Source organism: Marmota flaviventris, chromosome 3, assembly GCF_047511675.1.
Source record: "Marmota flaviventris isolate mMarFla1 chromosome 3, mMarFla1.hap1, whole genome shotgun sequence".
Lineage (NCBI taxonomy): Eukaryota > Metazoa > Chordata > Mammalia > Rodentia > Sciuridae > Marmota > Marmota flaviventris.
In genome coordinates this window covers 65,428,754-65,444,774 of record NC_092500.1, presented here as the reverse complement: position 1 = coordinate 65,444,774, position 16,021 = coordinate 65,428,754, and the positions used below count along the sequence as shown (strand labels likewise).

The window sequence follows — 16,021 nt, the reverse complement described above, 5'->3', positions numbered from 1 at the left end:
AGTGGCCCACACATCTATTCCCAGAGACTCGGGAGGACAAGGTAGGAGGATCACAAATTTGAGGGCAGCCTCAGCAACTTAGTGAGATTCCATCTCAAAAAAAAAAGGTCGGGGGCAAAGGCTGGGGATGTAACTTAGGGATAAAGTTATATCCCCAGCCTTTCTGAATAGTGGCATCACTACTCAGTGAGTTCTTCACTGAGTTCTATCTACCCCCAGTACTGAGTACTCCATTCCTACTTTTATGTCCCAGATAAACTCTACTGCATGCAAACCAGGAAGCCTAGACAAGCTGTCAAAACCACAAAAATCTGGTAACCATCTACAAGTACATTGGCAACAGAATGAATAAAGTGTGAAATAGCTGCACTATGAAGTTCTCTACAGCCATAACAAAGAATGAACCACTTCTCCATGCAACATGTAGACCTTTGGTTGGGTGGAAAAGCCAGTTGCAGAAAGACTTACATAGGGGCAGGGAATGTGGCTGAGTGGTAGAGTACTTGCCTAGCATGCATAAAGCCCTGGGTTTATTCCCTAGCACCATAAGATCAAATAAAAGGAATACACATATGGTGTGATTCCATTTACAGACAATTTGAAACCAAGTTGACACTAAACAACATGTTGTTATGAATACAAATGCATTTTTGTATTCATATTCATATTAAATAGGTATTAATATAAACAATAAAGAAACTAAAGGAACAATAAAGCCAAAGTTTCTGAACAAGGAAAAAAAAGGTATGGGATTAGAGATGGGCAATAGGGAACTTAGAAATAGAGCTTGACTTTGCCCCGAATTAAATAATAGCTGCTGTTCACCAGAAGTCTTACTGATAACATCAACAGTCAATCGATCATATTTGGTATATATAATAGATATGGTGAAAAATGCGCATGAACCAGGGATCACTTTTTAGTGTGATACTCAATTTTCTGAGGAGAGAAACTGCTCATTTGAAGATAATTAGTGTTGCATGCTGTTTCAACTGGATACTCAAAATAATGGAACTCACCACCACAGCAACAGGAGGTAGCTACAAAATTATTACAGGAGTACAATATGTACAAAGTTATTTTACGTAGTTATGATTTGTTTTTTGGTGCTGGGGATATAATTCAGGGCCTTGTGCATGCTAATTACACAATTTAACACTGACTTACATCCCCAAACCCCAGTTATGATTTAATATTGTACCTTTACATTGGCTACATTTCTCTCCATTCAAATGGTATCATGTGTGGTCTATATTTGTGTGCTTAAATTCTGATAAAATTTAGTTTTTTACATCTGGGCACGGTGGTGCATGCCTGTAATACCAATGGCTTGGGAGGCTGAGGAGGGGAATCACAAGTTCAAAGCCAACCTCAGCAAAAGCGAGACACTAAGCAACTCAGTGAGACTCTAAATAAAATACAAATTAAGTCTAGGATTGTGGTTCAGTGGCCAAGTGCCCCTGAGTTCAACCCCTGATAACTCCCCCCAAAAGAAATTAACTTTTTATAATAGATTTTTGTATATTTTATGTTAGTAAATAATAAAATAGATTAAAATAAATTTTATCTACCTATATTTCACATACTCATGACATATCTAATATTTTTCAATATTTACAGGATAAAAGATTTGTCAGTTTTTTAAACTGGTGAAAATCTCCCTCTTCACACACACACAAAATTCATGTATGAATGCACCCACACAGTTTAAACTCATATTGTCCAAGGACCAACTAACTATTCTTCCAAATCTACTCATTTATAATGAAAATTTAAAAAAGATCTTTAAACTTAAGATTTTATGATACCTTCCAGGCAGGACCAAGCATGGGTGCTCATCAGTTTCCAACCTCAGGAATGTATCCCACACCTCAAAGGATGAGTATTTGCAAAACTTTCCTGGGGCCAGCTCTGGAAGTCTAAGGCTCACTGATGGAGCACTAGATGTTGGTGGCAAGAGAATGGAGCATGAATGCAGTACTGCACCTATAGTAACAGCACCTACCTCCTAGGGTTGGTATATGGATTAACTTTGAAAAAAAAATGTGGAAAAAATTGGCAGTCTCTGTACATATTAAGTTCTCAAAAAGCATTAGTTATTATCACTAGGCATGCAAGACCCTTGGTGATTTATTTAATCCCTCTAAGTCTCAAATTTCCTCATCTATAAAGTGGGAATAACTAATACCTAACTCACAGGGTGCTGATGAGGATTAAATGGGATATTGTACGTAAAATACCCAGCAGAGTGCCTGGCGTTTACTAAGCTCTCAATAAGTGGTATCAAGTATTTCTATTATGATAATTAATGAATCCCTGCTCAACCTCCCAGGAATTAACCTCAAGCATCTGGTCCCTGGCCAAAACCACGATGATCATCCCTTGCATATTTTGCTTAAAAGTAACTCTGGTTCAGCTCTTTATTTCTGCTATTTAAACCTACTCTCTCCTGCCCGTGGGGAAGCCTGGCATAGTCACTTACATCTGGGGAATACATGGCTGTCATAATCTCGACAGGGAGCAGGGTTTGCTCTGGGCATGGGGAGACTGGCACTTTCTTTCATAACATTAGATTCAGCAGCAGCATCAAAAAATCAAACAAAAGAAATCTCTTTGGGCATTTGGTTTGCATTTTTTGTATTGTCTAGGAGATGGGAGAGATTTGTTCATTCTGCCAATATTTATGGGATATCTGTTATCTGCTGGCAACTCTGCAAACTGTGGGAACATAGGGGTGAACAAGGCCCAGGGAGTGTTCATCAGTTGAGGGAGTAAGATGTTAAACAGTGATTACTCAGCAAGATGGTAATACAAGAGAGGCACCTTGGGTGATGAAAGAGAAGGGAATCTCAACAAATATTGAAAAGTAGAGACATCCCATCAGGGGAGGAAGCTTGTGCTGAGCACCAACACAAGAGTAGGAGTCACCCTGGTGAAGTGAGCATGTTCCAGGCAGAGAGAAGAGCACAAGCAGAGGCCTAGGGGTGGGAACAACATGGCCAATCAGAAAACGGAGAGCCATCTGCTATGGTGGGAGTATGAAGTCTGATGGGAGCAACAGCAGATGAGTCTGAACAGGCAACTGGGGAGTTTGCCCTTGACCTGAGGTGTGAGCAACAACAAAGGATTAGCTGGGAGCCCAGAATTCCAGGAGAAGCAATATAACAGCTGGTACAAAGCGTCTAGGAAAAGGACCTGCTTGGCAGCTGGATGGTCAGTTAAGAGAGGCCTGAAGGGTCTGACCCAGTAGAGCAGCAGAGCCAATGAAGAGGGGGAATGTAGTGATGGGGTGATAGCAAAACTCCCTTGAGTGTTAGGGTGGGACACAGAGGGACGTGAAGGAATGCAAGACTGAATTCCTGTTCTCCAGGGATTTAAAATTCTTGCTGGAGAAAGAGGTGGTAGCAGGGGGTACAAGTAGCACCTGTCCCAGGAGGAGACAGGGCAGAAAAAAAAAAATCTTTCACAGAATCTCCTTTTGTCCTTTGAACCCTGACTATATTACCTATTCAAAAGTTCATAACAGTCAGATGTGGTGACACATGCCTGTAATTTCAGTGTCTCGGGAGGCTGAGGCAGGAGTTCAAAGCCAGCCTCAGCAGTAGCAAGGTGCTAAGCAATTCAGTGAGACCTGTCTCTAAATTAAAAAACAAACAAACAAACAAATGAAATAGGGCTGGGAATGTGACTCAGTGGTCCAGTCCAGTGCCCCTGAGTTCAATCTCTGGTGCACACACAAAAAAGTTTATAACATTAAAACTTAATGATAGCCTAGAGAATTAGCTGAAAAGGTAAGACTTTCCTGTGGAACTGAAGGGGGTTTAAGGGAAGAAATGAGGGTTCAATGTAAAGGCAGTTTTCTGACCCTGGTTTAGAACTATGCTGGGGTCAATCCAAAGGGTTCTCATTGAGCTAAACACCTCATTAATTCTTGGAACTGCTGCAGCCAAGCCCAATTGGAGAGCTACAGAATGGGATAGTATGGAACATTCTGCAGGCAACATGTTTTCTGCTATCTTCTGTCTACCTTCCCCCTCCAGCAAGAAAGAGAACACAGTTAACAATGAAGGTGTGGTAACATTGTGCTTATTAGCAGTACCCACTGCTTTAGGACTCACCTCCTCTAGGAATGTGAGCCACCCAGGTCACTCCAGCTCACTCTTTCTGGCACTGCCTTCTGGTCCCCGAAGCAGGGTTCGTCTCCTTTATTTCTCCTGGAGAAAGAGAACTAGGGTCAAAATGAGCTGCTCCCAGGCATTCGCTCTCTCAGTCCAACTAGCTGTCTAAAACTTTTCTTTCTGGAATCTATAGTTCCTCAAGGTACTCACCACATCCTGAACTGAAACAAGACACCTGTGATTAGGCTTGGCAGTAATCACTGTCTGGTTTGTTTGCTCGGCATGCAGGCAACCAAATAGTCCCTCAGAAGAGATACATAATCCAGTGGGCCACAGGAGTTTGGGATTAAAAATTCCTGCCCTGTGCATAGGAGATGATTCCCACAAGTGCGGTTAGCAAGAGCTGGGTGGTCACCCCCTCCACCAGCCTTGGAGAAGGAATAGCTCCTACTGTGGTACTTTGTTAAGTGCAAGGCTTCACAGGATCCACCTGCCATGTCCTGCCTATCTCCCTCACCTTTGGGGTCCCACACCCAGGGCCACTGATAAAAAAAAAGTGCCCATAGTGCTTGTCCACTTACTCCCCTCCTGCTGTTGCTGATCATTTGTCTTTTTAATTCATCAGACTCTCAATTCACTGAGATAATGCCAGAAATCCTCTTATGGGAAGTCTTCCTAGATTAAATGAATGGGACTTGCTTCCTGGGCCCCACCAAGCAAAACAGGAATGTACCTTCTCTCTTGGGTGTGAGGACCAGGAGCCAGAGGCTAGCCAACCACTAACCAAACCTCTTACAGTGCTATAAAATAACTTAAGAATGTGGCAGATCAGCATGAAAAATAATTCTTGAAAAGAATGAATGATGAAAAAGGAATTATCAAATTGTATCACATGTAATATGGGTAGGTATTATTCCATTAAACTTTCATTTCAGGTATTATTTATACATACATACATGCAGTTCTGAGCTTTAATAACTTCAGAAGTATGAAATTCAGAAATATGAAGGCTACAGATGTTAAAAATGAATATCGCTGGAAAGTTTCATTTAAATTTCCTTTGCCTTTGTTAGTCTTATCAACTTTGAATAATCAATTTTTATTTTAATCTTTATCCTCAGTTCATTGAAGATGACAAACAGTATCTGATAGAAAATTAAAACTAGAATTTTGTTATTCAAAATTCATAAAATAAATTTAAATGATCCAAAACAAATTTTTTTTTTTGTACCAGGGATTGAACCTAGGGGCATTTAACCACTGAACCATATCTCCAGCCCCTTTTTACATTTTATTTAGAGACAGGGCCTCACTGAGTTGCTGAGGTTGGCCTGAAACTCCTGTTCCTCCTGCCTCAGTCTCCTACTGGGATTACAGCACCATGATGTGGCTGATCAAAAAAAAAATTGGGGGGGGGGGGGGGGAGGCGGGGAACCAGGAATTGAACTCAAGGGCACTCAACCACTGAGCCACATCCCCAGCCCTATTTTATTTAGAGACAGGGTCTCACTGAGTTGCTTAGGGCCTTTTTTTTTTTTTTTGCTAAGGCTGGCTTTGAACTTGTGATCCTCCTGCCTCAGCCTCCTGAACCACTTGAATTACAGGGTGTGCCACCATACCTGACTATAAAAATCTAAATTTTATCAGAACTTATGCACACAAATACAGACCATACATGATGCCATTTGAATGGAGAGAAATATAGCAAATGTTAAGGTAAAATATTAAATCATAACTGGGGGTTGCAGATATAACTCAGTTTGGTGGGGTGTCACCCCACCAGGCTGATCAAATTTTTGAATGACTTTTTTTTGTTGTTACTTTGTATAATTTATACTCCTGATGTTATTAAGGTATAAAACTGCCCTAAGAGTTTTTGGGTTACCTGCCACACATATATGAGGTCTTGTAAAGCTTCTTCCTTTCCGGTCATAGAAGTTTGAAAGCCCACGTTGGGCAAGGGCTCCACAAATGACCTCCATCCCTAGCCCTGGCCTCCTATTTCCACCTACACTCTGGCCTCATCACTGCCTGCCTTGTGTCAGAGGCATCTCTTCTCCCTCCTGGGACCTGAAAGGCCTTGTTGTTTCCACCTTTTTATCACTGGCAAAGCCTAGCATTCCTTTGATATGGAGTAGGTGTTCCATAAACTCTTATTAAATGAAATGAAGCCAGAGAGGTTAAACATTAAGCACTGGCTACACTAAATGATGTTTTGAACGCACTTGCCACAGGTATTTTCATTATGTGATATTCTGCTGTTAGACCCCCCTTAGCTTGCTGTCTTGATTAGTTGTCTGAGTTCAGTGCCCTCATCTTACTGGTGAGGCTATCTTGGTTAGTGACTTCACTTGGTTAGGTGACACCCCATCACTCACAAGCCCAGAACCCTGCTGCTCTGCTAGCTAACTCTCACCTCCCCCTTGGAGGTCATGTGGGTTCCAGGCTCTAGCAGAACTTCCCTTTCCACTCCCAGACCCCCTGTGTGGCATTTGCCCTCCTCCAGCTCCCACCCAGGGATTCAAATACTTTAAATATGCAGAAACTGAGAAGTCCCAGGCAAAGTCTCTGTTTTGTGAAAGCCAGGGTCAGCCACTCAGAACACACCCTTGCTGGCCAGGTGGCCTTTTTTGTAACAAAGTTTCTTCCTGTTTATTGAATGAGCTGTTCACCTCCGGGAGACGTGGCAGCCAAGAAGCAAGCTGATTCGTCATACCCAGGGGGATGTTTGCTCAAGTTAGTCAAACTACAGCCCAATTACAAGTCTCTTTGAAAAGTAAGGACTGCTATCACTCTCACTGAGGGCACAGGTGTCTGAAGCTGGACATCATGTTAGGGAGGGGACAGGTCAACTTCAAGCTCCTGGTGGAGAAAGGGACTACGAGGCTGTTTGGCCAGATGTTGGTTGCCTATTCTTCCTGGCTAACACTTTCTCCCCATCAAGCCCAGCTCTTGTTTCCTGTCCCCAGTACCATGCTATGAACAGAGGGGTAAATTATCTCTTCCAAAGCTCTCCTCCCACCTCTGACCCTTTTGACCACAGAATACTGGGAGTTTCCCCCATAATTACACCTTTAAGACACTTTTGACTTTTCCTCAAGACCAAAGCTGCAGTACTTATTTGTCCCCAAGAAATGTGCTGAAAGTTATTCCTGTACCAGTCTATTAACATTTCCCCCCAGTATATCTAGGTTCATTCTATATTTACATTCAATATGAAGCTGAAGTTATCCAAACATAGATTTTCAACTGAAAAACCCAACCCAACTTTGCCTCACACTGTATACCCAGATCAGTGCTTGGCATATAGTAGGTGCTCACTAAATCTTTGTTGACTTATTCTGAGCAAAAGTCACTGAAAATCAAATTGACAGGGAGACAAAGAGGAAGTTCAACAGCTTATAGGGTTTTCCCTGGAGGATCTCCAGGCCCTGCCAGGTGGGGAAGAGGTGTGTCCTGGACCCCTAGGAATCCAGGGATGAAAGATGGTCCCAGGCAGGGTATAAGTGGGCTTCTCTACTGGCCTAGGAATTCTGGTGACAAGCAGTGTGGACTTGAAGGAAGACAAAGAAAAAAGAAATTTTAATTCAGTTTAACCATCTGTTGGTTTCAGGGGATTGGGAGACAGGGCAAGATCAAAATAGAGGAAAAAAGGGTGTTCCTGAAGACTGGGACCAATCTCTAGATTGGAGAGGGTGAAACTGAGGTTTTTCCTTCTCACTCCCACAGCCTGCTCTAGGTTGTGGAATTTCTACCCAGGGAGACTGGATACTCTATCTGCCACATTTTGAACTCAGGATCTGGGCCCTGTCCCTTAAGGAGCCAGCCTTCCCAGTTTCCCACGGTGGCCAGTCACATCAAAATCCTCAAAACAGGGCTTGGGATGTGGCTCAAGTGGTATAGTGTGTTCTCCTGGCATGCATGAGGCACTGGGTTCGATCCTCAGCACCACATAAAAATAAAATAAAGATATTGGGTCCACATAAAACTGAAAAATATATTTTAAAAAATCCTCGAAACAACCCCAACTAATTAATTAAATACTATAGAGTATTTAATCCCTTCTCCATGGTGGGTTCACCCCAGGCTTACTCCCAGGTCCTGTTGATTCATTCCCTAACTCCAGGATCCACCCCTTCCTCTCTACTCTCAAAATCAGCAAATCAGCATCTGAAAGGGTACCCTTACAGCCCAGCATCTGGATAATCAGCAGAGCTGCCAGCCAGGCTCCTTTGCCTCAGGCCTGTCTCCCCCTTTTACAATCAGAACAGCCGTGTTCATGTTCCTTTGGTTCTACTTGATTGTGGCGGAAACGCAGCCTGGGCAGTGTGCTTCCTGTTTGCACACATTCTCAAACTTGACCAGATGCTTGGCACTGGCTGGCTCTCCCTCCTCAAATCCTTGCTCCTATCTCCCTGGTAAGCAGGCCATGCTTCTGTTCAAATTCTTACTCCTAAGTCCCCTCTTGCAAAAGAAGCCTTCTTAGACAAAGGTGTGTCTAGATGCCCCCAGGATCTAGGTGTGTTTATTTGCTTCTAAGTTTCTCACTGGCTTTCCCCATGTAGGAATTCCTCCTAGATTTCATGGAGGCAAACCAACAGCCCTAGACACCTACATATTATTTCCCTTCTCCCTGATCCTTATATCCTGGTCCCCAAACTTCTATTTCCTGACTCATCCATATGGCCTTCAGTGCCTGCAGCATTCTTCTGCCCTGAGGTATGTGGTTAGGCCATTTCCTAGGACCCAGAGTAGGCTGGACAGGGTTCAGGAGAATAATCTGACCCTTTAGGGCTCTCAGGTACCATAAAAGAGTCTTCTAACATTCCTTTTTTTCTCCTTGGACTGAACCCATTCTTGTTCATCACACAAGCCTTTTATATAGCACAATTACAGCATTGAGCTTGACACAGAGACAGGCACTGCCCTACACTTGACCTCTTGCTTATTCAAATCCTCACTCTCAGACCCATCAAATGAGAATGGTCATTTTGGGCTTTCCCAAAGAGGGACAGGGGCTAAAGATCCAAGTTCACCCAGGCTCTGACATAGCCACTCAAGAGTCCCTCCAGCATGTACACACCCCTCTGGTCCTTAGTTTCACTTCCAGGGCTAGAAATATCAGAATATATCTGTAGGAGTCATAAGATATTTAGGGAAATACTATTTTTTTAAGACAGGGTCTCACTTTGTTGCCAAACTATAAACTAGCCTCAAACTCCTGGGTTCATGTGATCCTCCTGTTTCAGTCTCCCAAGTAGCTGGGACTACAGGTACACATCACTGTATTCTATCAAATCAAGTTATAGTTATCTTCTCCATTTTACACAGAATAAAAGTGAAACACAGGAACATTAACTAACCAAGGTCACACTGCTAGGAAGTAGCTGTGCTGAATTTGCACTCAGGCTCATCTCTCTTCAGAGCCTTCTGCCTTACCCATGGCACTATATTGTCTTGCATTTGGCTGGTGCTTGGAGATTTGCCAAAAAGCACTTTCATATATACCTTCTCATTTGCTCCCCACCCAGGGAGTGTTTACGTGATTTGGACAATGTTATACAGCTAAATTAGTGACAGACTTGAGTCAGCAGCCTTCCACCTTCATTATACCCACTGTCTCCCTGCATGAGAAGCCCTTGGCCCTAGAATGAGCTGACCCTCTTAGTCCTGACTTCAGTTCTAGGCAATGGCTACACAGACTGCAATGATCATATCTCTTTGCCAGGTCTCTCCAGTTGAACTTGGCTAAGATGTTTCCAATCTCAGAGGGCACCTGATAAACATCAGGGCCTCCCCTTTGCAGGCCTGAGCTCTTCCATGATGTGGCGGATAGGAGTTAGTTGTTCTGCCAACCATGGGTGGTGATTATTTAGCAGCCCAGTATCTCCCATGGTATGGTGAGTTCCAGATTTCCATCTTCCCTTGCACTCAGCCCTGATACTCCTGAGAGCAGGGTTTTTTTTTTTCCTGTTACCTTTGGATTCTTAAAATGCATGGTACTCGGGGCTGGAATTGAGGCTCAGCGATAGAGCGCTCGCCTAGCACGGGCGGGACCCGGGTTCCATCCCCAGCACCACATAAAAATAAAGGCATTGTGTTGTGTTCATCTACACCTAAAAAAATAAATATAAAAAAATGCATGATACTGGAGCTGGGAAATGCCTGCAATGATCCTGGCCATTGTTGGATAATTAGAACAAAAGCATATTTCAAAACCCTGGCCTTGCCTTGCTCTAGTAATCACATGAATTTGTCTGTGTCATCCTTCCCAACCTTTCTCTGATGAGTAGGGAAACAGCTCACCCATTGGAGAGGAGAAGTAGGCCTACACAGTGCACACACATCCCTGGTAAAATAAGCATAAGTCCTGGAGGCTTTTTGGTGTGTCCTGAGTTATTAACCTCACCCAGTGTCTGTAAACTGTGTTTGTGGGCCTGGGGTGATCTGAGAGCACAGTGTTAAGACCCTCCTTGGGACCTCTTGGTTAATAGAGGATGTCTGTTTGAAGCTTTGTTGGCAAAGTGATCACTGCCAGTGCCCACACAGGTAGGACAGTCCTGTCCTACTCTCTGCAGAGCTCTGGGTCTGGGATGCCTGGCCCCTGGGGCAATACAAGCTGTTCCTCCTTTCTGTCAGCGTGAGGCTTGGAACAAGTGACGAGAAATCAGGAAGTTGATGACAGCCACAGTCATGCACAACCATCAGGTCCCCTCCCACACAATACCACACAAATCCCTCCCTACTCCCGAAAGACCCAAGCATTTAGGGGAGGTCAACCAAGTAGGGCTGTAAGGGACTCCCACCAGCAAGCTTTTTGCTTGCTTGTCCCTTCTGCTCAAGTGTGATCGGGCCGTGCTGGCAGGAGGAAACCTTCCTGATAGATTTTCTGTACTGGAGCACATAAGTCCTGGGTGGTCCAATCTGGGGAGACACACGCAGAAGGAATACCAAGGAGGGGCATGATATGAGGGGGAAAGGGTGTAGAGCCCCTGAGGGAGGACTATGGCTGGTACTCCTCCCACACCCCAAGTTCCAGAAGACGGTCTGGGCACCCCATTCACCCCTCAGCTCTTTGGTGGAGGAAGTACCACGGATGGAGGAACTACCCGCCACCCGCAACCGCCAAGAGCGCAGGCAGGAGGGACCAGTTTGGCCCTGCCCCTCATTTTACAGTGTGTGGGGTGTTGAAGAGGGACAGAGTCTGACGGACCCGGTGGTGGGAGCGAGGGCTTGGCAGAAGCGAGCCCGACTGGTGAGAAGTCCCGGGGAGCCGGTAAACTCTGGGTTCGGAGGCCGGGGACATGGTCGCGGGTTCCTCTGCTGCTTACCTGTCGCGCCGAGGCAGAGCAGCCGCCGGGCCGCCGCGCCGCTCCAGGGTTTCCCGACGGGGCGGCCGGAGGGCGGGGCCGGGGCGTTCCTCCTCCGCGGCCCCGGCCCCGCCCCGCCCTCCCGGGCCAGGTGCAGCCCGCCACGCACCGCGCGGGGAGCGGCTCGCGGTCCGGTGGAGCGGCTCCCCGCCTTTTCCAGATCTCAGCCCACCCCGGGTGCTGTTTCCGCCGCCAGACTCTCAGCTCCAAAACAGATCGGAAGGTCCTAGACACCCCAAGGGCCACAGTCATTAGCAGAGCCGTTGGCGGCGCGTGCGGAGAGTCGCGGCGCGCCTGGAGACATCTGCTGGTTGACAGCGCGGCTGGAGGGTTCAGAGCCCCGAGGCTTGGCGCCAGAGTGAAAAAACGCGGCCTAGCAGGGAGGAGCCCCGAGGCTGTGTCATAGGCTTTGTCCCTTCATTTGCCGCAAGAGTTGGTATTAACTGTGTGCCCTGAGTGGTGCCAGGTCTCAGGTTAAACCAGCCTCAGAAGATACCTACTTATTGTCCGGACTGTACAGGGAGGTGGCTGATCACACAGCTAGTATTTTCTCTAAGTGTGGTCCCTTGACCCGCAGCATCAGCACCTCCAGGAAACTTTTTAGAAATGTAGATTCTAGCCGGAGGCGATGTCGCACGCCTATAATCCTAGCGGGGCTTGAGAGGCTGACGCAGGAGTCCTGATCGCAAGTTCAAAGCCAGCCTCAGCAAAAGCGGGACGCTAAGCAACTCAATGAGACCCTGTCTCTAAATAAAATACAAAATAGGGCTGGGGAGGTGGCTCAGTGGTCGAGTGCCCCTGCGTTCAATCTCTGGTACTCCCCCCCCCCCAAAAAAATGTAGATTCTAGTGTCCTGCCGCAGAAGACCTAAATCTGAAACTCAGGATGAGACCCAGCGACTTGTATTTTTAAAGTCCTCCAGTTGATTGCGATTCACATTCAACTTTAAGAACTCTTGAACAATAGTGTCAGGGGTGGAATTAGAATCCAAGTAACTCAGACTGGAGGTATAGTTTAGTGGTGATAGTGCATGAATGAGAACTTGGGTTTGATTTCTGGCTACACACACACACACACACACACACACACACACACACGTAAATTCAATTCCTAAACCTATGTTCTGAATCATCCCACCAGGACTACGGGTCTGTTCATGGATGCTCTACAGTTCTAAGATTCTTTTTTTTTTTTTAATTAAATTTTATTGATTTTAATTTGTTTTATATGACAGCAGAATGCACTTCACTTCACATTACATATATGCAGCACAATTTTTCATATTTCTGTGATGTAATATTTTAGGGTCCTTAGTAAGAGAGAGTAGCATGGATGACTCCAAATAGCTGATAATTTGAAAACTTTGTATGGTAGAAACTTGGACTGCTAATCCAAGTTTTTTTTTTTAATATTTTATTAGGTATCAATGCACCTTTATTTATTTGTTTATATGCGGTGCTAAGAATCAAACCCAGTGCCTCACATATGTGAGGCAAGCACTCTACCACTGAGCCACAACCTCAGCCCCTCCAAGTTTTGTTTTTTAATGAATTGGTATTTCCAAGTCCCCAAGACCTGGGAGCAGGGTGCGTCTAGCAAGAAGTCAGTTCTAAAAGGAACTTGGAAGGGCTGGGGAAGCCACTTGGTGAAGGAAAGTAATCTTGTTTTCTGATCTAATGATAGAGTTGAGCTATTCAGTAGGCCAAAGACATTCCATGACCTCGCCTGGAGAGAAGGACAGCAGAGCTGGGGTTAAGAAGAGCTTGCCCAGCTACACTAGATCAGAGGGATGTTGAAGGATGACATTCCCACAGTTCTAGAGAGGGAGGAGGTGTCACTCACTATTGGCATGGTCACCCATCTTCCCTAACTCTAAGCAGTGAGGAAACAGTTCTCTCTCCCACCACTCCCTTCCTTTCACACTCTATCTAGGAGGGGATTAATCTTCTAAAGAGATATTTCCCACAGAGCTTCTTTGATCATTCCTTTTAGCTCCTTTCAGACCCTCAGGGCTCATTCTAACTCTGTTCCAGGTGCCACCATTCCCACCCCACCACCCAGGAGTGGTGGTAGTGGTAGAGGGATTTACTGGGGATTTAACCCAAAGATGCTTTGCGCTGAGCTTCATTTCCCAGCTCTTTATTTATTTATTTTTTAATTTTGAGACAGAATTCACTAAGTTGCAAAGGGTCTTGTTAAGTTGCTGAGGCTGGCCTCAAACTTGCAATCCTCCTGCCTCAACCTTTCAAGTTTGTGGTGGCAGCTGCCACATTCTTGTCACTTGCCTTATTCGACTACTGTCTTTCTTAGGATAAGGATGTTTTCTGTTGAAGGTTATGAAATGTTGCCCCTCATTTTTGTCTTCTTGGCAGCCAAATGCTCCCTGTATAGGTATGACCTATTGTCTTTGTTCCATTCTTCTCATTCTGTTCTGTGACCCTCAGGAATTGTGTGATCCTAAATCAGGACCCAACCTGACCTAAGGTAAGTAATCTCAGTTCTTTCCTAGGGTAGGTTCATGACCACTGACTCCAGGCTGGAGCTTGTGAGAGATTCTGCCTAGCTTGCCAAGAAGCAGCATCAGTCTCGGTGTGTATTTCACATTCTAGAAGCAAATTACTCATTCCATCTTACTTCAGCTGACTCTGATTTTAAATGTGACTTTGAGTCCTCAGAATGATTAGCTGCCTAATTTGGAGGCCTATGCAGTAGGCCCACCCATAATGTGTCATGCACTGAGCTGCTCTCTCTTAGCAGGAAGGACAGTCCTGGCTTTCTCCTCTCTGCTCCAAGAAGGTCTGGGGATGAGTCACCTCAGAATGGTGACTGCTACCTTAACCTCCACTGGTGACAGGCCCCTTAATACATATATTTAAATGATATTTTTGTGGTACTTAAATTTAACTCAGGAGTGTTCTACCACTGACCTACATCCCCAGCTCTATTTATCTATCTATATCTATATCTATATCTATTTTTTTAAATCTCACTAAACTGCCAAGGCTGGCCTTGAACTTGTTGTCTTCCTGCCTCAGTCTCCTGGTGGTACCTGGGATTGCAGGCATGTATCACCACGCCCAGTTAAAAAGGTTTTCTTTAAATGACAAAGTTTTATACGCATGTGGTTAAAAAGAAAAAAAAAAAAAAAACTCAGGCACTACGAAAACGTTTAGAATGAAAGCTACATCTCCTACCTTCCTGGACCTGCAGTCCTTCTCTCCAGAAATCATCCACACATGTTCTGCTTCCACAAGACATGACTGGATTCCCCTAGCTGCAAGAAACCTAAAATGACCCCTTCTCAGGAAGTACTAGGAATTTCATTTTTTCCCTTACAATCTTATTTTTACTTCTGGGCCATTTTAGATTCAGGTTTTGGGTAATCTGAATTTCACTTTTCACATCAGTGTGCTTTCAGGGGGTTTCCCCACCACGGGGCAGGAAACAGATCTGTTGAAACCAGCAAGAGGAGGGCAGCTTTGTAAGGCTGGTGATGTCAGCTCTGTCCCTTATCAGCTGTCTTCTTTCTACCTTCAGTCCCTGGTGAGGAAACACCCATCTCTGGGTGGGGCGGAAGGAACAGAGACCTGCCCTGGGGGGAGAGGTGCTGGCCCCACCTACCTGGGAGAGTTTGCAGAAGATGCCACAGAACTTGCCAAGGAGGTCTGGAAGAGCCCAGCTGGCCCTCCTGCCACCACTACCCCTCACCTCACCCCTGGGGGCGGGGCCTGCAGTAGGAATCCAGCAAGTCCCTTTAACCTTCTTGCAGCTTAGTTTCTTACCTGTAAAATGGGGTTAATGACGCCTAGGGTTGTTGGGAAGCTCAAGTGAGACAACTGATATGAAAGTGTGATGATTCTTCTGAATTCTTTTACCTCTTTTCTTCTGATATTCACACTTCCTCCTTCTCATCTCATTCCTGGGCTCAGAAGAGAAATAGTCAAGCAAGAGATGTTTTAGGAATCAGGCAGAGCTCTTCCAAATTTTGCCATCATCACTCATGCATTATAGTTCACTCACCTCTGTACTTCAATTTTCTCATTTGTAAAAGAGCATATTATTTTTATTACTCAGCTCTTAGGTAAGTGTTTAGCCCCAAACCTGGTAGACAATAAGCACCCACTAAGGGTCAGAATGTTAGCCATTATCATTAGCTGTTTTCCTTCTTTTATTTTTTTCCTTCAACTAAATGCTGTCTAAGTCAGCCACATGCTAGCTTCTGTGTTAGGTCTAAGATCAGGCAGAGATACAAGGATACAGAAGTGTCCTCTATCTTTCTATGTCTTCTCTCTCTCTCTCTCTCTCTCTCTCTCTCTGGACCCCCATGGTCAATCAGGTGTCACTGATACATGTAAAATGGGTTATGGTAGGGTAGGGCCAGGACTTGAGTGAGTCAAATGAGACATTTGCCTTGGGTGAAAAATTAAAAGGGACACCAAAATATTCAGTAATCGAGATAAATAAGATTTTAATGCAATATTTTAAAAACATCAAAATTAATGCAAAAAATCTATGATGAAAAAAAGATTTAAA

General features: G+C 44.8%; 1 protein-coding gene across 4 annotated transcripts in view; it reads right to left on the bottom strand.

Annotated features, from left to right (window-relative positions):
- Galnt6 (polypeptide N-acetylgalactosaminyltransferase 6) overlaps positions 1 to 11,507 on the bottom strand; it is a 39,039-nt gene extending 27,532 nt beyond the window's left edge. For all 4 annotated transcript variants that reach the window (XM_027949839.2, XM_027949840.2, XM_027949842.1 and 1 more), the window contains exons 1-2: positions 11,450 to 11,507; positions 4,119 to 4,214 (exon numbers count right to left, since the gene is read on the bottom strand). The gene's annotated coding sequence lies outside the window, so the exon portion shown is untranslated. The remainder of the gene's footprint in view (positions 1 to 4,118; positions 4,215 to 11,449) is intronic.
- Positions 11,508 to 16,021: the final 4,514 nt, after the last annotated feature.